Source organism: Notamacropus eugenii, chromosome 1 (genome assembly GCF_028372415.1).
Source record: "Notamacropus eugenii isolate mMacEug1 chromosome 1, mMacEug1.pri_v2, whole genome shotgun sequence".
Classification (NCBI taxonomy): Eukaryota; Metazoa; Chordata; class Mammalia; order Diprotodontia; family Macropodidae; genus Notamacropus; species Notamacropus eugenii.
The window spans coordinates 490,790,245-490,810,912 of record NC_092872.1 but is presented as its reverse complement, the minus strand read 5'-3'; the positions used below and the strand labels follow the sequence as shown (position 1 = coordinate 490,810,912).

Below are 20,668 nucleotides of genomic sequence, written 5' to 3'. Positions count from 1 at the left end.
TGGTTTTAAATGCCCTGATAAGTGCAACAATTTGGCAATTTACTCCTCACTCCCCTGAATTTTCTATCCCTCTCTGATGCCATTCAGGTAAGAAACTAGTGGGGAATTCAAAATAAAAGGCAAGCCTCATTAAAGCAAGTACTGCATGAAAATATGTGTAGTATAATAAGAAAAGTAGCAAAAGAACATTCCCCATCTGGACACATTCTCCCACAAATACCCACAACTGGTGAGAAAAGTTGACGCACTTAGAAAACACATGTTGAGGAGCACACATATGAGGAATATTTGTGGAGGACAGCTCACACCTTTGACGCTTATAAGTCTGCTGACATCTTCTGGTGGTATCATTATCTGCTTCTGCTGGGCTTGCTGCCTGTTGGCCTCAACATGTCATGTCATCTCTGACAGTGTTGTAAACTCTGCTAGGTGTGTATGTGTGTATATTGAAGGGGTTGATATGCTGGATATTGTTCCATTCTGCTCTCATGTGACCGCTCCTAGGCTGGCCCCTTGGTGACCACTGATCACTGCTAGGAGTGGCTCTGCTAGGCACAAAGTTGTAGATCTTCTCTCTAGAATCAGCTAGAGTCACTGCAGGTGTGTCCCTCTTCCCTATGAGAGAAAAAGCAGGCTCTGCCATCTGATGTCTTTTAGCTTAAAGACCAGAGGCTTAAGCTTCATCTCTTCAAGGGAAGCAGGTCCTTCATGCACCTTGTATAAGAACAGGAAAAAACCTTTAATGCTTTTCCTCACCATGAAAGTTCTCTGAACTTAGGCTGTGGTTATCTTTCTTTTTCTCCTGATGGAGAAATCACCACCAGGAGTCATATGCTTTTAGAATACAGAATAGCTAGCCAGCTACATAGTGTCTATAAGGATCGAGCTTCCTGCCCATTAGGGACAAGGCCTTTGTTCTATGCTTTTATATGACTTAGAGTTATATAATCCTTCTGACTCTGGCTTGCTTCAAACTTCAACCTTCAGAATCATTTGTTACTTTTTAGCAAACTATCAAATGCTGTCTAGACTAGGGTTCTCCAAGTAATCGTGTTTGGTTTCATCAAGCCCTTGAACACCAAGATTGATAACTGATATTTATGTAGCACTTTAAGATTTGCAACAAGTTTTATGTACATTATCTCATTTGAGATTCACAACAATCCCATCAATTAGGTATTACAGGTCTTATAAACCATTTTTTTTACAGATAACAAAAGTGAGGCTCGTGGAGGTTAATCACACAGCTAGTAAATGTCAGTGTTTGGAACTGGAAACAAGATTTTCTTGACTTCAAGGACAACACTCTGTCCACATGACCATTCAGAAGAGTTTTGTCTAGTACTCCATACAGGAGAAACTCAATGGCTGATGAATGTGTATTGCTTAGATGACAACATGTTGTTAGATAGACAGCCCATTGAGTTAGTCTGTCAGGATAGATATCTTGGACTGGCTCTGCAGATGGATAATGAGCTGGGTCCAGAATTGAATAGGAGGAGGAGGAGAAAGGGCTGGAGTGCATTTGGGAAATTACACAGTGCTTTTAACAAAATTCATACATTTTCCCAGAATGACAAGCATATTTCCCTAAATTCTTCCTGTTGTTTATTTAAATGGACTAATAATCATTGTGCCTCTGCCATTTTTCCGTGGAGTCACATGTGACTCATGAGTATTCTTAGGCTGAATTTGCTTTTTCAGAGGACAGACATTATTTTGCTTTTTAAATTTGCTGTAGTGAATACTAATGCTCCTGCCCTGGTGAATGAAAGAGCCAGGACAGCAATTACACAGGGTGTGTAAGTAGTCAAACACTCAGGGTCTATGGAGCATAAGGGCAAACTCATCCTCACGTTCAGGATGAATTCTTGCCACATGAAGTGAAGTTACCTGTGACTCAAATCTTAGCATATCTGTGGCTTAGTTTCTTCTTCTTTAAAATGAGCATAATATTTGCATTAAAATGCTACATTTCATGGATGGAATGCAGTATGGTACAGTGGGAATAGTCATGCCCTTCTTAGAGTCAGGAAGATTTGTATTCACGTCTCACTTCAGACACACCAGTGTGACCCAGGGTAAGTCACATACCTTCTCTGAGCCTCATTTCCTTATCTCTAAAATGTAGCTAATAACTATAGTACTAACCTCCCAGGACAATTGCGAAGAGCAATGAGAACATGCATGAAAAGTGCTTTAGAAGTCTTTAGACACTATACATATGTTATTTGTATTGTGCCACTGCAGAGATGTTCTGAAGCCAGTTCAGACTGGAGAGCTGATTGTGAAATTTCCATTGTGAATGTTTGCAACTCAGACACAGGCAAATGTTACAAATCAAGGTTTGATTTATTCTTTTGTTAATTGTCTAGCTCAAGAACATGCTGGCAGAAAATGTTAATAATGCAGATGAAACCTTCAGATGTCTCCTGCCTTTTCAGAAAGCCAATTGTTAAAGATTTACCAGCATACCGCTGTTCCAATGCCACACCATAGCATGGAGGGAACATGGGGTTCTCAAAGGATTAGGCAACAGAATGAAAAGTGAGCTGGAAATACTGTGGCTATGATTTTAGTAATAGTGTTGTCTTGGAGAGGTTCTTCATCAAACTGGTCATTGCGAGACAGATTTTTTTGGCCACAGCAACTCTTCTCAGAGAAGGGCTTCAATAGGTAATAGTGGAGGAAAGGAGCAGTTGTGCTACCAAAATTACAGAAATACCTCAGAATAATACTTGGACTCCCTTCCTTAAAGGTTGCAATGAAAGGACATTGCAAACTTTGAAGCACTACGTAAATATAACATTATTATCATAGTCAAGAATTGAGGACAGGGATAAGAACCTGGGATAGTTTGGAGAAAGACTTCTCTCTCCCATCATAGGCTGAACAACAATCCTCCCCACCACCAGTCTCCATCTCCATCCTCTTCCCTTTATCTTCAGTCTCACCATCTCTTCTGGTTCCTTCCCCTTTGCCCACAGAATGCTCAGGTATTTCCTATATAAACAAACAAAAAAGTTTTCACTAGCCTTTTTACCCCCTTCAAAACATCCTATATCTGCCCTCCCTTTAACTACTAACATTTTCTGCCTTTACTCTGTTACCACCCATTCTCTCCTCATCTCCTACATTATTACCTCTGTCTATAATTTCTGAAATTTCTCTGAAGTTACCATAACCTCTCAATAGCCAAACCCGATGACCTTTCCTCAGTCCTCATTGACCTTGACCTGTTTAAAGTATTTGACATTATTGACTATCACCCATCTTGAGGCAGATAGATGACATTGTTGATAGAGTACTGGACTTGAAGTCATCAAGAAAATTGGAGTTCAAATCCTGCCTCAGATACTGTGTGATCCTAGGAAGTCCTTTACTGTACTATGTCTCAGTTTCTCCAATTATAAAATGAGGGGTTTGGATTCAATGGCTCCTACGATGCCTTCCAGCTCTAAATCTATGATCCTTCTAAATCTCTTCAGTCTTGAATTCTAATTAATGCTGCTATCCCCTAGTTGTCTTCCCATATATCTTAGTACTCTTTCAGTGATTGATTTTCCTCTTCCTGTCTCCAAGTGGGAACATCCCATAGGCTCCATCCTTTGCCATCTTCTTGCTACACTAATCTACCTTAGTGATCTCAATCACTCCTATTCTTTTCATTATCATCTCATACAGAGGACTCCCATATCTGTATCTCTGGCCCTCATTTGTCCCTTGGATACTCCAGTCTCACATCTCCAACTGCTTTGCTGAACATCTGCACTTAGATGTTCTGCCAGTACCTCAAATGAAACATGCCAAAAGAGTCATCTTCATCTCAAAATCTGCTCCTTCTCCAAATGTCATTTTTATTGTTGAGTGCAACACCATCCTCTCAGTTACCTAGGTTTGAAATTTCAGTGTCATTTTTTATTTCTTCTTACATACACACACACACACACACACACACACATACACACACATACAAACACAAACGCAAACACATACACACACCAGCTCATAACATTCAAACCCTCAGACTATTGTAATAATCTTCTAATTGGTCTTCTTGTCTACCATCTTTCACCTCTCTAACTCATTCTTTATACAGTTGCCAAATTAATTTCCATAATGAACAGGTCTATATCATTCCTCTACTCAACTAACTTCAGTGAGTTCTTATTACTTATAGGATACCAAATCCTTAGCTTGATATTTAATTCCCTTCACATTGTGACTCTAGTTCACTTTTCAAACTCATTTCACCTTGTCATATTACAAAGAATAAGACATATTCTGTGCTTTCAATGTAGAAGGGAATGCAAAATATGCATATTCAAAAGAGGAAAAAAGCAATACCAGGTAGTGTACAAGTGATCAGGGCCAAAGGAATGGTACAAACAGTACATGTTATGGGAGGTGAGGAAGAAGAGGCCAATGTGGACTGGGGCAGTCAAGGAAGGCAAGACTTGACCTGATTTTGAAACACAGCTAAGATTTCTTTATGTAAAAAAGAGAAGACACACAAAGTAGGGGCTTACTGAATTGTTCTGAACATGTTCAGGTATGATTTGGCAGCTCACGAAATCATGATACAGAATCCTAGAACTACGGGATGGTCTAGTTCACCTCCCACCTAGTGCAGGAATCCCCATGATGATATCCCTGAGAGATAATTGTTCTTCCCTGGCTTGACAGTCACTTCACTTCCTCAGGAATCAATCTGCTTCATTGCTAGAAAACTGTGATGATTAGAAATCACTTCCTGATGTTGAGCTGAAACATGACTTTCTAAAATGTTTACCCATCTGACCCCAATTCTATCCTATAGAACCAAGAGGAACAAACTGAATCTTTCAATTCAATGCAACAAGTATTTTTTTCCCCAAATACATTTTGGGTACCCAACTTAAAATGCCATTAGTAACAAAGGATAGAGGGACTGCCATAGTGTTTGGTCCCGTAAAACTTCCAGTTACAGAACTGGTTTTGAATTACATCTTGCTCTTAATAAAAGCTATTATGTGAATGTGAATAAGAATGAACACTCATGATCTCTGGAAAGATGACTCCAAGGAAGGACAATATAATTCAAACCCTGAATGATATAATGGCACATAATTTAATCAATGTTGAATGAATAAATGAATGAATGATACTTTGAGAATGACAGGGTAGGAGAAGGTAGTACAGTGTATTTACCTTTCTATATTGAATCTAAATGAAATTTTTAAATCTCATGGGATCATAGGTGCTTGAATTTAGAAGTGGAGGGATCTCAAAGAAAGAACATTTAGTTCAACCCCCTACTGAGGAAAACCCTAAGCCTCAGAGAAAATAAATGATTTGTGGAAAGTCACCCAGAGAGTTCTGCACAGCCAGAATGCAAACTTAGACCCTAAATTCAGGACTTTTACCTCTCTCCAGCTGAAAACGATCAGTCTCTTGTTGGATTTTCTTATAATACTTTGGATTTCTCCTTTGCCATTATCACATGCTACCTTGTTCTTTATTATTTGTACACATTGGATTAGATGATCTATAAGGTCCCTTCCACATCTAATGTTCTTTCCCATATCCCTTCCACTAAACTGTAAACTCCTTGAAGACAGGTAATTGTCTTTTCTGATTTCTTTATCTTAACTGCCTAACATAGAGCCTTGCACATAAGAGGTCATGCAATAAATGTTGGTTGAATTTTTTAAATTCAATTTATATTCTTGTACAAAAATAAAACTGCTGATCTACACCAGTTATTCATTTTTCTGTTGCAATGAGTGAGATGTTTGTCTGAAAGAAGTAGTAAAAGCTAATTGCCAGCTTGAAGGTTTTATATCTACTGAGTGGTTATCATGAAAATCATTCCATCTTGGAGCTAGATGACAGCACAAGGAGCTATCCAGCCTGTCCTATCTTGGTACTGGGAGCTTCATATCATCCAAATTTCTCACTCAATGATGTTATGGGCAATTCCAAGTGTCTAAAGAACTACAACAATTTGTTAAATGTGCCTTTAAGAAGAAAATCAGATGTAAACTCACAACCTTTGCAATTGACAAAGAATTAGGGAACTGCTCAAATGAATAAATAAAAATAATTTATAATCTATATAGCAGTTCTTTCAGTATAATTACATATTTTAAAAGATTAAAAAGTTATTAAACTAAATTAAATTAAAAAGTTTAAATTATCAATGTTATACATGGTAAACATTCAATCAATATTGCTTGATTGACAATTACTTTCACAAAGAAAGTATTTGATAAATATTGGCTGATTGCTAGAAATTCCAAATTCGTAAAATCTGAACTAATGATGTTTTAATCCCAATTAGATATTTTCTAAACAGAATGGATGAGTAAAAGGTATTTTTGCTTTAGTTCCTAGAAGTGAATGTGTTTTCACCATGAATCTTTTTTTTAAAGTTTTATTGTTGTAATTTGTTTTTACATTTCAAACATTTACAGATTACTCCCACTTTGTAAGAGGCCTCTTGAAACAAAGCAAAACAATTAAATAAAACTAATTAATATAATGACCTCATCTGAAAGTGTATGCCACATTTCACGTCTGTGACATCCCTCCCCACCTCTCTATTTATTTTAGTGAACAAAAATCCATTTTCTCACTCTCCCACAACCCACTTCAGTGGGGGGAAAAAAGAAAAACAAATTTCTTATAAGAAATATTCACAAAATGAATTCCTTCAATGGCTGTATGCAAAAATGTACGTCCCATTCTGCATGCTAATTCTGTCACATCTTTGTAGTGGATCCAAATTAACTGAGTCATAGGAATGGTTATTCTATTAGGTCACTCTAAATCAAAGCATCCTTGGGGTAAGGTCAAGGAATAAACAACGAGCAGCCTAATCTAAACATCATTACCATGAAGGGATCTTGATCCTAAATTAAGAAATCCAACAAGAGAAGAGAATAAAATCATTTCTACCATGAGGTGTTCCATTGTTGCTTATCATTTCCATAGAATTAAAGAACATTAATTAAAACTGAAAAAGAAGTTAAATCAAGGGTTCTTAACCTAGAGCCCAGAAACCTCAAGGGGTCCTTTAACTGATTTTAGGAGATCTATGAACTTGTATGGGGAAAAAATATATTTAGCTTTATTTCAACATATTCAGTTTCCTTTGTAATCCTGCATATATTTTTTATTTTATGCATTTAAAAATCTTAATCTGAGAGAAGGTTCATAGGATTTATCAGACTGCCAAAGGGGACCATGACACAAAAGAGGCTAAGAACCCCTATCTTACATGATAATATTTAAATATTTTTCAAAGCAGACTTGTCAATTAACTGGTGTAAGGAACTCCTGTTGAAGTCTATTTTTTTGCTCATGTAGATCTGGCAACTGCTGTGCATCTTACAATCACAGAGTGACACAGGACACTAAGAAGGCCAGGCACTTGGCCACAGTCATGCAGCTAACATTCCCGAGACAGGATTTGAACTTCGATCTTCCTGACTCCAAGGCGTACTCCATCCGCTAACGGAAGCTGGTTCTCAATAACAATAATAATAAATAATGCTGGTGAAAATGTACTCAGTACTCTAAGGTTTACCAAAAGTTTTGCATATACTATTTCCATAGTCCACAAGTTCCATCATCACTGAACCCTGATGGACTTGGGTTCAATTTGTGGGAATTTTTATGGTACTTTACCAGTCTTTACTTGTTTGCTCCCATGAAGTTAAAAATTGGGAACTTCTGATATTAGTTCAGGCCTGGGTACTTAATGCTCCCCATGCAGGTTAACAGACCCACCCAAGAAAGAGTCCTGAAACAGTAAAATATTTAATCAAGGCAAGAAATGACTAATAAAGCAACAAAAAACAATATTAGCCACATTATCAATTGAGTACAGTATCTAGACCATGAATATGACCTTATGAGATTTTCTAAGACTCAAGATCCAAAGGGAAGGTACAGACTTGGTCTCTTGTCATGGCTAGACTATATACAGAAATGATCTCCTAGAGCTAAAGACTTTAGTGAGATTCCCCTATGTAGCTGACTGCATGCTCAGTGTGCAAACCAATTCTGTCTAGATCACTCCCAGCCTCTGATGCAGCTCTTGGTCCACCTTATGTCAGGTGCCAAATTTTCTTGCTCTCATTCGTGGTTGTCTGCATGTTAATAGCTCAGTTTGTCTGTTTCTCCTTCTGGTGACGAACTCTGGTAGAAGCCTTGATTATGGACTCATTCTGATGGGAAAAACTTTTCTTCTCTCCTTGTGAATATGCAGTAAACCTCTTTCCCACTGTGGCAAAGGGGTAGAGGATAGAGTTTGACAAAAGTAAGTCCTTTGCTGAGGAAATGCAGGTTATATTTTACATGATCGTTACAGCAACTCTGTGAGGGAGTTAGTGAAAGTTCTACTATTCCATTTCACAGATGAAGAAACTTGGAGTCATTAAAAATTTGTATTATCTCATTTTAACTAAGTTCTCACTACTTGGACCCTTATCTTCATCCCTAACAGATTTGCTAATTCCTATCCTCTCAACAACTCTTCTAAACCTTTCCCTGTCTCTTCAAACTCCTTGTACCACCCCCAGTGGTTTTCTCTCAGCAAATGACATTACTTTCATCTTTACTGAGAAAGTGGGGAATTGTGAATTCACTCATCTCCCCTAAGAGATACTCTGGTATTGCCTACATCTTTATCCACTCTGTCCTCCTTTACTCCAATCTGTGATAAAGAAGTGGTCTTTCTTGTTGAGGTCAACCCTTCTAGTGGTATCCCTGGTCCTCATTTTCTTGAATCATATGGGAGTTTGTTCATCAATAGATCGTTCCTTCTTTCTCATTCATCTTCAGTCTGCTTTCTCTGCTACCTAAAAATGCATTTAGATCTCAGAACTATAACTAGAAATTCTGATATCTGGGAAAAATTCAGTTAAAGAGAGGGTGGGCAATGGGGAAGTCAGAGTGTATGAACATCCCTATGCATAGGTGAGATAGATTTTTAAAAAAAAGATGTCATGGGAGTTGAGTATGTTGAGGACCTGGGAGGCCAGGATCTTTGGAGGAGAGGAATAGTTTGGGGTTTGGTGAAGATGAAGCCTACAAGTAAGGTATTAATATATTGATGAGAGGGGGAATTTGTTTGAAAATCTATTGGTCCTCTCTTCCCTCAACCTAGAAGAAAAAGAACCTAGAGGGGATGGAGAGAAATTCACTATGAATCTGCAGTGTTCTTTCCTGAATACTATACTTCCTTTAGTTTTAACCGAAAACCAAAATTTCCCCCTTGCTTTCTATCCCTCTTACATATCCCATATTGCCTTGAATTGTAGTTGATTGTGTAGCAATGGGAATGCTATTAAAGGAGGCTGTGAAGTCTCCATCTCTAGACATCTTTAAAGTTAAGATGCCCCTGTTTTTCTGAATGGGGTAATTTAAACTGAGTCCTCCTTTGAGGCAAAAAGATAAACTTAATAAATTCTAGCGAGCCTATCCACCCAAGAGTCTGGAATTTTTAATCAAATATTCCTTCTAATCATTACCAGATCCATACTTGAAGCATTTCCAGTTTGGTAGTACTTGATTAAGCTTATACACTGGTGGCAAAGCTTTCCCAAAGGTCATTTCCTAATAAGCTTCCTCATCTGCAAAATGAGGGGGTTGAACCCTAGGGCTTCTAGGGTCAATGTCAGCTCTAAATCTAATATTTTATGATCTTGGTACTTTACTGCAGTAGTCCAGTGATGGGCTGTACATCTGTTGTTCATAAACCAGTATTACTAAGTACAGAGAGAGAGACTCATTGACAGGTTGGTTATAGAGATGCTTTTATTTGACCACAGTAACCCTCAAGTATGATCTAATAAGGTATATAGAGGTTTTGATCAGTTGACATTCCTCTACACATTGCACTCAGGGCTTTCTCTACCATGTCCCAGAAATTCCTTCATCATGGAAGCTCAGTCTAACTCTGAAATAAATACCTTGAAAGTATCTTCCACCACTGTGGCCCCTTCCTCTAACTGGAAAGCTGCTCCCTGAATCTCCATTTAATTAACCTCCAACCAACTGCCCCGACCAGCCATCTCTTCATTTCTCACTAGGTTGCAGCCCAGACTTTCACCTTATGCCACCTAGGCATGGTACCTTTCCCCTACATCTACTCTTCCCTCCAAACTTCCTTTTGTGTGTTGTCTTCTTCCATTAGAATGTAAGCTTCTTGAGGACAAGGACTGTTTTTCTTTCTGTTTGTATTTGCATTTCCAGGGCTTAGCACAGTGCCTGGAACATTGTAAGCAATTAATAAATGCTAGTTGACTTGATTTGACTACTCTCCATAGCGAAAGAATAGATTATTGAAGAACTGAAGTAAATACTCCTTTAAAATGCACATTTGGCAGCATGGAATTGTGGATAGAGAGCTGGCCTTGGAGTCAGGAAGACTTGGGCTCCAGTCTTGCCTCTACCACATACTGAGTTACCCAGAGTAAATCATTTAACTTCCCAATATTATAGGCAATCCTCTAAGACCTGCAGAGAATGTTCCATCCTGAACTGATAGAAGCAATTCTTTTTTTTTTTAATTTATTTATTGAAGTTTTCAACATTCATTTCCACAAAATTTTGGGTTCCAAATTTTCTCCCCATTTCTCCCCTTCCCCCACCCGAAAATGCCAAGCATTCTAATTACCTCTATCATCAATCTGTCCTCCCTTCTAATGTCCCTCCCTTCCCTTATCCCCATCTTCTCTTTTGTCCTGAAGGGCAAGATAAATTTCTATACCCCATTACCTGTATTTCTTATTTCCTAGTTGCAAGAACAATACTCAACAGTTGTTCCTAAAACTTTGAGTTCCAGCTTCTCTTCATCCCTCCCTCCCCACCCGTTCCCTTTAGGAAGGCAAGCAATTCAACATAAGCCATATCTGTGTAGTTTTGCAAATGACTTCCATAATAGTCATGTTGTGTAAGACTAACTATATTTCCCTCCATCCTATCCTGCCCCCCCTTTCTTCTATTCTCTCTTTTGATCCTATCCCTCCCCAAAATTGCTCCCTCCTCCCATTGCTGTCCCTTCCATTATCCCCCCCCACCCTGCTTATCCTTTTCTCCCCCACTATCCTGTATTGTAAGATAGGTTTTCATACCAAAATGACTGTGCATTTTGTTCCTTCCTTTAGTTAAATGTGATGAGAGTAAGCTTCATGTTTTTTCTCTCACCTCCCCACTTTTCCCTCCACTGAAAAGTCTTTTACTTGCCTCTTTTATGAGAGATAATTTGCCCCATTCCATTTCTCCCTTTCTCCTCCCAATATATTTCTCTTTCACTGCTTAATTTCATTATTTTAAGATATGATCCCATGCTATTCAATTCACCTTGTGCTCTCTGTCTCTCTCTATGTGTGTGTGTGTGTGTGTGTGTGTGTGTGTGTGTGTGTGTGTGTGTGTGTAATCCCATCAACTGCTCAGATACTGAAAAAAGTTTCAAGAGTTACAAATATTGTCTTTCCATGTAGGAATGTAAACAGTTCAACTTTACTAAGTCCCTTATGAGTTCTCTTTGCTGTTTACCTTTTCATGCTTGTCTTCATTCTTGTGTTGAAAGTCAAATTTTCTTTTCAGTTCCGGTCTTTTCATCAAGAATGTTTGAAAGTCCTCAATTTCATTGAAAGACCATTTTTTCCCCTGAAGTATTATACTCAGTTTTGCTGGGCAGGTCATTCTTTGTTTTAGTCCTAGTTCCTTTGACTTCTGGAATATCATATTCCACACCCTTTGATCCCTTAATGTAGAAGCTGCTAGGTCTTGTGCTATCCTGATTGTATTTCCACAATACTTGAATTGTTACTTTCTAGCTGCTTGCACTATTTTCTCCTTGACCTGGGAACTCTGGAATTTGGCCACAATGTTCCTAGGAGTTTCTCTTTTTGGATCTCTTTCAGGAAGTGATTTGTGGATTCTTTCAATATTTATTTTGCCCCCTGGTTCTAGAATATTAGGGCAATTTTCCTTGATAATTTCATGAAAGATGATGTCTAGGCTTTTTTTTTGATCATGGCTTTCAGGTAGTCCCATAATTTTTAAATTGTCTGTCCTGGATCTATTTTCCAGGCCAGTTGTTTTTCCAATGAGATATTTCACATTATCTTCCATTTTTTCATTCTTTTGGTTTTGTTTTGTGATTTCTTGGCTTCTCATAAAGTCATTAGCCTCCATCTGTTCCATTCTCATTTTTAAAGAACTATTTTCTTCAGTGAGCTTTTGAACCTCCTTTTCCATTTGGCTAATTCTGCTTTTTAAAGCATTCTTCTCCTCATTGACTTTTTGAACCTCTTTTGCCAGTTGAGTTAGCCTATTTTTAAAGGTGCTACTTTCTTCAGCATTTTTTGGGGTCTCCTTTAGCAAGGTGTTGACCTGCTTTTCATGCTTTTCTTGCATCTCTCTCATTTCTCTTCCCAATTTTTCCTCCACCTCTCTTACTTGATTTTCAAAATTCTTTTTGAGCTCTTCCATGGCCTGAGTCCACTGAATATTTATTTTGGATGTTTGGGATATAGAAGCCTTGATTTTTATGTCTTTCCCTGATGGTGAGCATTGTTCTTCCTCATCTGAAAGGATGGGAGAAGATATCTGTTCACCAAGAAAGTAACCTTCTATAGTCTTATTTTTTTCCCCCTTTTTGGGCATTTTCCCAACCAGTTACTTGACTTTTGGGTCCTTTGTCAAGAGTAGGATATACTCTGGGAATCTGTGAGATCTCAGTTCCTCCAAGGTGGCATGATCAAGCATGTACTGGTCTGGACGCAGAAAGGGATTTTTGTGCCCAGAATCTTAGCAGTTACCTCTCCACAGCCTCCTGACCTCCAGTTCATCCAAGTCAGCACTGGGGGCTGATTTTCAGATAAGCTGGATGGGCAGGACCACCATTCAGTGTGAGAGAAAGACCAGCTTGGCCAGGGCCTCCACACAGGGCTGAGGTAAGACTCAGCTCTTCAGTGCTCCCAGGGGTTTTTATGCTCCAACAATGGAGCAGTCCATATATGCTGCTGTGCAGCCTCTGTGGCTGCTGCCTGCTGCTGGAGCTATGGGAAGGCCCTTCTCCCTTCCTGGCCAGCTGAAAATACCCCGTCATTGACCTTTGGCACCTGTGGGTTGAGGAATCTGGGAACCACTGCTACTGAGACTGAGGATTCCACGACTGGAGATTCCGACCCCAAGGGCTGTTCGGGAGCCACATGTGACCAAGGCTGGGCTGGGCTCTGCTCCATGTCTGGTGCAACCGACATTTCCCGTGGGCCTTTCGGGTCACCCTGGGCTGGAAATCTCTTCCACTCTGCTGTTCTCCACTTCTGTTGCTCCAGAATTTGTTGAGAATCCCTCTCTACAGGTATTTTATGGGCTGTGTGAGAAGACCCTGGATATGTATGTCTTTCTACTCTGCCATCTTGGCTCTGCCTAGATGCAATACTTTATGGGAAGATTCCTATACCAATAAAATCACAGGGCCTATCCCTATCCCTAAAGGGACATATGAGCATAGATTTAAAAGCTGGAAGGCACCTTTTAATTCATCTAGTCCAAACTCCTCATTCTTATAAGTGAGGAAATTACTGCCCAGGAGAGGTGAAAAGACTTGTTCAAAGTTATGGTAGAAGTAAGATTTGAACTCAGGTCTTCTGCATTCTTTTCTCTATCCCACAGTGCTTCATTATTCATTGACATAGATACAATTTTGCATTTCTAGGCCCCAGTGCCTTAGTGATGAGTACAATCATAATCGTATTGAAATAAGTGAAAAAAAGCCACACAGAATTAGATCAAAGAAACCTCTGATCAATTCCAAACTTGAAGGAGAATGAAACCCCACCTCCACTTAATGAATTTTTTCATGATTTGAATAACAGAAACAGTAAAGAATCACTATTTCCATTTTATACTCTATCACAATGGGCAGTTATGACTAATCACTGCTATTAACTTTAATTTTTTTTTTTGAGAGGAAAGGCCAGGCAATTAGGGATAAGTGACTTGCCCAAGGTCAAGTGTCTGAGGTTGGATTTGAACTCAGGTCCTCCTGATTCCAGGGTCAGTGACCTATTCACTGCACCATTCAATTTTCCCCCAACTTTAACTTCTTGATAAAAGAGATGAGAGTCTTTGTGATGCAGCTGGGCGGCACAGCAGATAGAGTGCTGGGCCTGGAGTCAGGAAAACCTGAGTTCAAGTCCAGCCTCAGACATTGCCTGGACAAGTCACTTATTTGTCTATGTCTTCAACTTCAAAATGGAGATAATAATAGTATTTACGTAATATTGTTTTGAGGACCAAATGATGTAACATCTGTGAAGTGCTTAGCATAAGGCGTGGCACATAGCACATGCTTAATAAATGCTTGTTTCCTTCCTTTATTTCAAATTCTACAGACATTATAAGAAATAATTATGTTTGCACAGTATTTGATCATCAAGCAAGTGTTTATTGAGCATCTATTATATGCAAAATCTTTTTCCTGCTTATAATTAATTTAGAAAGGTGATGACAGGCACAAAAACAGCCAAAGGACAAGATTGCCTCTGATAAGTATTTCACAAGGACATAAATTTGGACTTAAGATCATTAAAAGTTGGGACTAGAAGTCGATGTGTGTCCCAAGTCTAAGTTCTATTCCTCAATTAGCTGGTAATATTAGAGAAATCATGTCACCACCCTCTCAAGTTCCTCAGCTCTCAAAGGAATGGGTTAGACCACATATTGCATAAGGTCCATCTAGATATTATGAGGACATTACTATTAGTTATGAAACTGAGCAGAGCTTCTCTAGTAACCCTTACATTGTACCTCTTTTCTACTCTGGGTCCCAGCTGAGTTTGGACTTGGCACATTAAATTCACATTTAGAGTGCAAACTTTGCAAAGCACTTTGTTTCTTACCACCCTCTGAGGTAGTTGATGCAAATATTATTAACTACATCTTTACAAATGATTAAGAGTTTACAATGTATGACTGGTGGAGTGTGCCAGTTTTCATGACCAATTCTCCACAGATGTCTTCCACTCCAGTTTCAACTGTCCACTGTGACAATGGTTCTCAAGCCAGGCAGCACATAGGGCTTCAGAAGGTAGCCCATAAGAGAGGCATAGAGGTCAGGGTTAGTTGGGAGTCATCTCCCCATTCCCTCACCCTCAGAACACTGCCTGAAGCTTAGTCCTGATCACCAGATTTAGTTCTGAATCGATCAGATAAAAGCCATATTTGAAAACCTGCCATTCCCTCATTATTGTTCTAGGTCTATCTACTCCATCACTTTCATTCACTCCTAGAAAGTCATTGCCATTTCTGCTCCCATACTACTCATTTACCACTCAACCCCTTGCAATCTTACTTCTGACTTCCTCACTTTAATGAAACTACTGTTTTCCAGATTAGCAGTGATCTCGACTGCTTAAAACAATGACCTTTCACTCCTTATACTGTGCTGCCTGACCTCTCTGTATCTTCTGGTTCTCTTCCTATCCACCTGAACACTCTCTTTTATTGGACCATCATCCATTTCCCACCCCTCTTAGCAGGGGTGTTTTCCAAGACTCTTCCCTTTCCCTTGGCAATTTCATCGATTGCAATTGGGCCAAGTATAATCTCTATACAAATGACTCTTGTATCTCTGAATCCAGCACTAATCTCACTCCTGAACCACCATGTCAAACTACCCAATTTGCCTTGCTACTCACACCAGAAACCATGATGCCTCAGAAGTTTTAATCCTTTCATCTCCAGCACTGCTGCCCTGGGCCACTGCTCTATGGATTGGTGACTACTTCTCCCACTGTTTCAGGAAGGCTCCAGTCATGCTTCACTTCACTTCCTACTCCCCAGCTATTTTCCCTAAAATTACCAATTGCCTCACTACCTGTACCCTTTCAAACATTTCTTACCCTCTCATCCTAGTTGTGGAACCTTGATCAAATTAACCCTGCCTTTGTTGCTAGAGTGGACGTGTCATGTCAGTCTACTCTCCTTTGGCTTTACTCACCATTTCAGCAATTTTCTGGACCAAATCTTTTCTCTCTGACCACCACTCTTCTATGTGTATTGTCTCTCCCTATTAGGATATAAGCTCCTTGAGGGCACATTCTGTCTTTGCTTTTGTATTTTTATCCTCAATGCTTAATACAGTGTTTGGTACATATAAGTTCTTAATAAATGCTTTTTAATTAATTAATCCTTTCCTATTCCAACCCACTCTTTATTCATATGAGGAAAGTAAGACCCAGAGAAAGGACTTATTTGTTTAAATGACATATGATTAGTGGCAAAACTGGGACTAAAGTCTCAGTCTAGTCCTCTGCTTTTCTAAATTACTCTTACCTTTCTAACAAACTATTAACAGTTGTTCCAGATGTTCAAGCCCTGGTGAGAACAGTGTGATGGACTGATATTTTCCTTCTTTAACTATACCTAATTCTAGCTAACACCTCAGCTCTGGAGCATACTCAATCCTTAGTCGTCTCATTAACCCTATTGGGCAAACAATAAAACAGCTCTAAGGATAGAACAGATGGGCTTGGGACTTACACTCTAGCATCTTCCACTTTTCCCTACCAAATTCACCTGGGTTTAATTTCCTGAAGGAGATTTTGGTTTAAGTCAAACTTCTCTATTCAAAAATCTTTGGTGGCTCTATATCATCCACCAAGTAAAGTTCAAACTTATTTACTTTGTATCCAAGGTCCTCTACAATGTGGCATCAACCTACTGTATTCAGCCTCATGGTTCATAAATCTCTTTCATTCACTCCATGCTTAAGCCAAACAGAACTACTTGCTGTCCCATCTACATGTATTCTACTCTCTTGTCTCAAGACTTCTTGTCAAACTGTTCCTTATACCTAGAATGTCTTTCTTCTCCCTACTTTACCTGCTGAATTCCTACCCAATTCTTTAAAGACTAATCAAAACTAGTTCATCCACGAATCCTTCCCTGATACCCCAATTAGTAATGATCCCCCCACCTTACCTAACATAGCACTGTTTGGCAAATCAGTACAAAGTACAAGTATATCATGTAATATCATGTATCATTTCTTTTTGATGTCTTATCTCCCTAGTAGACTACAAACCCTATGTTGGCAAGAACTGTGTCTCGCCTGTTTTCTTCCTCATTACCTGATACATTTCTCTGTCCACAGTAGGACCCTAATAAACGTTTGTTGAAGTGATGCAGCCTTCTTACATCATGGCCTTCTTTCATGTCCTTCTCCAAGGTGCTGAAACATCTTTACTTTGAGCAGGGCTCTTTTTTCTACTACTAAAAATTAAGAACTGTATAGAATAGAATCTTGAAGTTCAAGAGATCTTAAAATCTTCTTGACAGGAAAATGGGGCTGAGAGGGAAGAAGAACTACTTGATCAAGGTCACACAGTCCCTCTCTCCTGGAAGAAAATAAAAGAGAGTAACCTGTGCATAAACTAAAGACAAGAGGTAATTGAGTCAAACTTAAAATTCAGTGTTATAGCTCTCTAAGGTGAGTGGTCCATGGAAACTTCAGAAGAACTCTGCAAGCAAAGTAAAAAGGATTTATTCTTAATCTACCTTCCCTCACTTCTTTTACTTCTAACCTTCTAACTATAGCTTAATATAAAGGAAGAATTGGTAACTGCTTACATAACGGGAAATGAGAAGCTCCAAGAAGACCACAGTAGTCCTTACCCTGGCCAAAGACTAAACCCTAAATCCTGTCAGAGACTAAGTTCTAGTTCTGGCAACAAATTTTCTCCTAATTATGGCCACAAATTAACCCTTTACCGTGACCATAGATTGACTGATTCCCCAATTTGGTCATAGACAGAGCTCTACCTTAGTAAATTCTTAACACTAACCACAGACTTAAGCTTAGTTCTAGACAATAGACTAAACTACAGAAGGTCTGTATACAGATTGAGTCCCTAACCTTGTCACAAACTGGAACTTTTATCCCTGGTCACAGTCTGAGCTTTAACCTTGGCCATAGGATTTGATCCCTATCCCTGGTCACTAGGATCCCTGGAAATATAATTCCAGGCTGCTTAGGGGCCACTGGACAAAAGGGTGGATAAGGTGACAGAATGTGAATGGTTCAGACAATTTCTCCCAACTATTTGGGACAATGCTCAGAACTCACAGTCTGCTGAGAATATGTAAAATAGTTCAACACACAGGTGTTGCCTGTGTGAAATACTAAATGTTCCAATCCTAATATGATTATTGTTACAGAAATATGGAAAGAAAATAACAAAATCTCAATTTTCTGGGACCCTTTTTGCTTCTGTCCCCTTTCCCATGTTTATTGTCCTCTCCCTCTCCCATAAGCAATGATATAAATGCTGAAATGGTATTGAGTTGTCCAGTCACATGATAATAGCCTCTGAAGATTTATAAAATAGCCTGTATTTGGAAGCTCTTAATGCAGGGAATGTTTGGCACCATTTCTGGGAACCTAAGGCATTTATGCAATTTCCTTGTTGAATATTTCATGATGGACATTAATGCCTTTCTTGGTGTTTTTAATAACAAAACAGTACAAGTTCTGATAGGTTAAAATGTGGTGATTCTAGAAATACTCAGTACTACAAAGAAATGACTATTATATATTTTCATAGCATTTTAAAGCTGTAAAGCTGCATTACCATTATGCTTTTGAGCTATTCATAGAGTCACACAATGGCAAAACAGGAAAGGATTTTAGGGACAGTTTAGTCCAACACATTCATTTTACAAAGAGAGAAACTGAGGCCCAGATAATAATGACTTTTACCAAACTGAACATTAATTGAAAGTAGCTTGGCAATAACTCTAGAGTAAAACATTTGTTCTCAACTTTTGAATACTCTGTCAGGTCCCAAATAGCCAGAACCCCAGATCCTCCCAATCACCCTGAAAACATTTATTAGTCCTCAGCACTCACCAGGGAGGATTTCATTGTGAAAGGTCATGAAAAGTAGGCATACGAAAGGAGAGGAGCCACATAATAGACTGGGCAAGTATTTTCTCAGATCAAACTGGCCTTGCTGCCAAGTTGGGATGAAAGGATGAAGTGTTTCCCTCTCTGGAGATATTTCTCTCTGTAACATGTTTTGACAATTTAATTTAGAAGTCACTGAGGAACAGAGACAGAATTACCTGGGGGGGAGGGAACATCAGAGAGTTCAGTTGCCTTTGTGATGAATTAGTGAGATCACAGAAATGACATGATGACACAGAAGAACGCTGGAGAATGCCAGCTAGCCAGGCTCTCATGGCAATAGACATAGGGAAGCTGGAAGACTGTATTTCATTCAGTACTCTTGGACTACCATCACCAGCTCAATCCCTGTCTCTGTAATTAAGAAATCACCATAAGTACTTTTTGAGGGGCAGCATAAAAAAGTGCACATATGTCATCACTTTGAGGATTTTTTTGGCTATTGTCAACTTCCTTATTAAGTATAGGCAGGAAAAAATCTGAGTTATCCAAATGCTACAAATTTTGAGTTTGTGATTATAATGGATTTCCTTTCGTATAATTTAGAAAGACAAGGTTTACTGGATTAAGTAAATAATTTTTAAGGATCCTACCCTCCTTCTCCATTCCTATGAAACTCCCATTTCCACTGCACACTGATCTCAGATTACTATCAGATAGGGAAGTGATCTGGCAGTCATGCACACTCTGGAGAGAATGACCATAATACATAGTCATTTAATACGATTATACCCTTCCAGAGGCATATACGTAATAATAATGACAATGACAATTAGCATTTATATGTTGCTTACTATGTGCTGGCTACTAAATACTTTACAAATACTGCTTCATTTGATTCTCACAACAATTCTAGGAAATAGTTGCTATTATCATCCCCATTTTACAGTTGAGAAAACTGAGGCAAATAGAGATTAAGTGACTTACCTAAGGTCACTCAAGTAAGTGTCTGAAGCTGTATTTGAACTCAGGCCTTCTTGACTCCAGGTGCAAGGCTCTAGCCACTGTGCCACCTCGCTGTCTCACCTAGCTATATTTTTAAAGTTGATGTATTAAGTCAGGGGATCATCTTAGTGACGTAGCAAAGAGCACAGTAATAGTCATTAGAAATTTCTTAGAAAAATGAGTTTCAGAACTGAACTGGGCCTTTGAGCTCATCTACATATAGTTTCATTTTACAGATGAGTAAACTGAGGCCCAGAAAGAAAAATAACTCAGCCAAGTTCACATAGCATGTTTGGTAATAGAGTTAGAACTAGGAGAATATAAACCTCTTGGTTCCTAGTTCAGTAATCTTTCTACCACAACAAAATGTGTCTCAAAACTCCCCTCCCACCAAATTAACCTCACTAACTCTGATTTCATATTTGAACTATATCTTCCCTGTTCCCTCCCTTACTCTCTTCCCCTTTTGTCATGGATTGAGATACTCAAGGTCCTCTGCATCTTTCTGCATTTATTGACGTCTTGTTTTGTCTCTGTCAAAAGCCGCCCTGCTAGAGACAGTCTTATGAAGCTAACTGCTCACACTAGGGTAGGGGTGGGAGAGAAACCTGAGAGGTTTTTCTCAGCTGGTATCTCTGCTGAGCAGACAATGATCACTCACACCTTAAAGGTAGAAGGTGATCAATGTGATTAATTTAGGGACCACATGTCTCAGAATGAATCTAGAACTCAGATCAATAACTCAATATA

The 20,668-nt window shown here is 38.9% G+C and overlaps 1 long non-coding RNA gene across 1 annotated transcript; it reads right to left on the bottom strand.

The window, feature by feature from the left end:
• Window positions 1-2,161: 2,161 nt before the first annotated feature.
• Window positions 2,162-19,103, bottom strand: LOC140519685 (uncharacterized). The gene is made up of 3 exons (XR_011972266.1): window positions 18,917-19,103; window positions 3,792-3,891; window positions 2,162-3,003 (listed from the first exon to the last, which is right to left on the bottom strand). It is a non-coding gene; the product is annotated as an uncharacterized lncRNA (long non-coding RNA).
• Window positions 19,104-20,668: the final 1,565 nt, after the last annotated feature.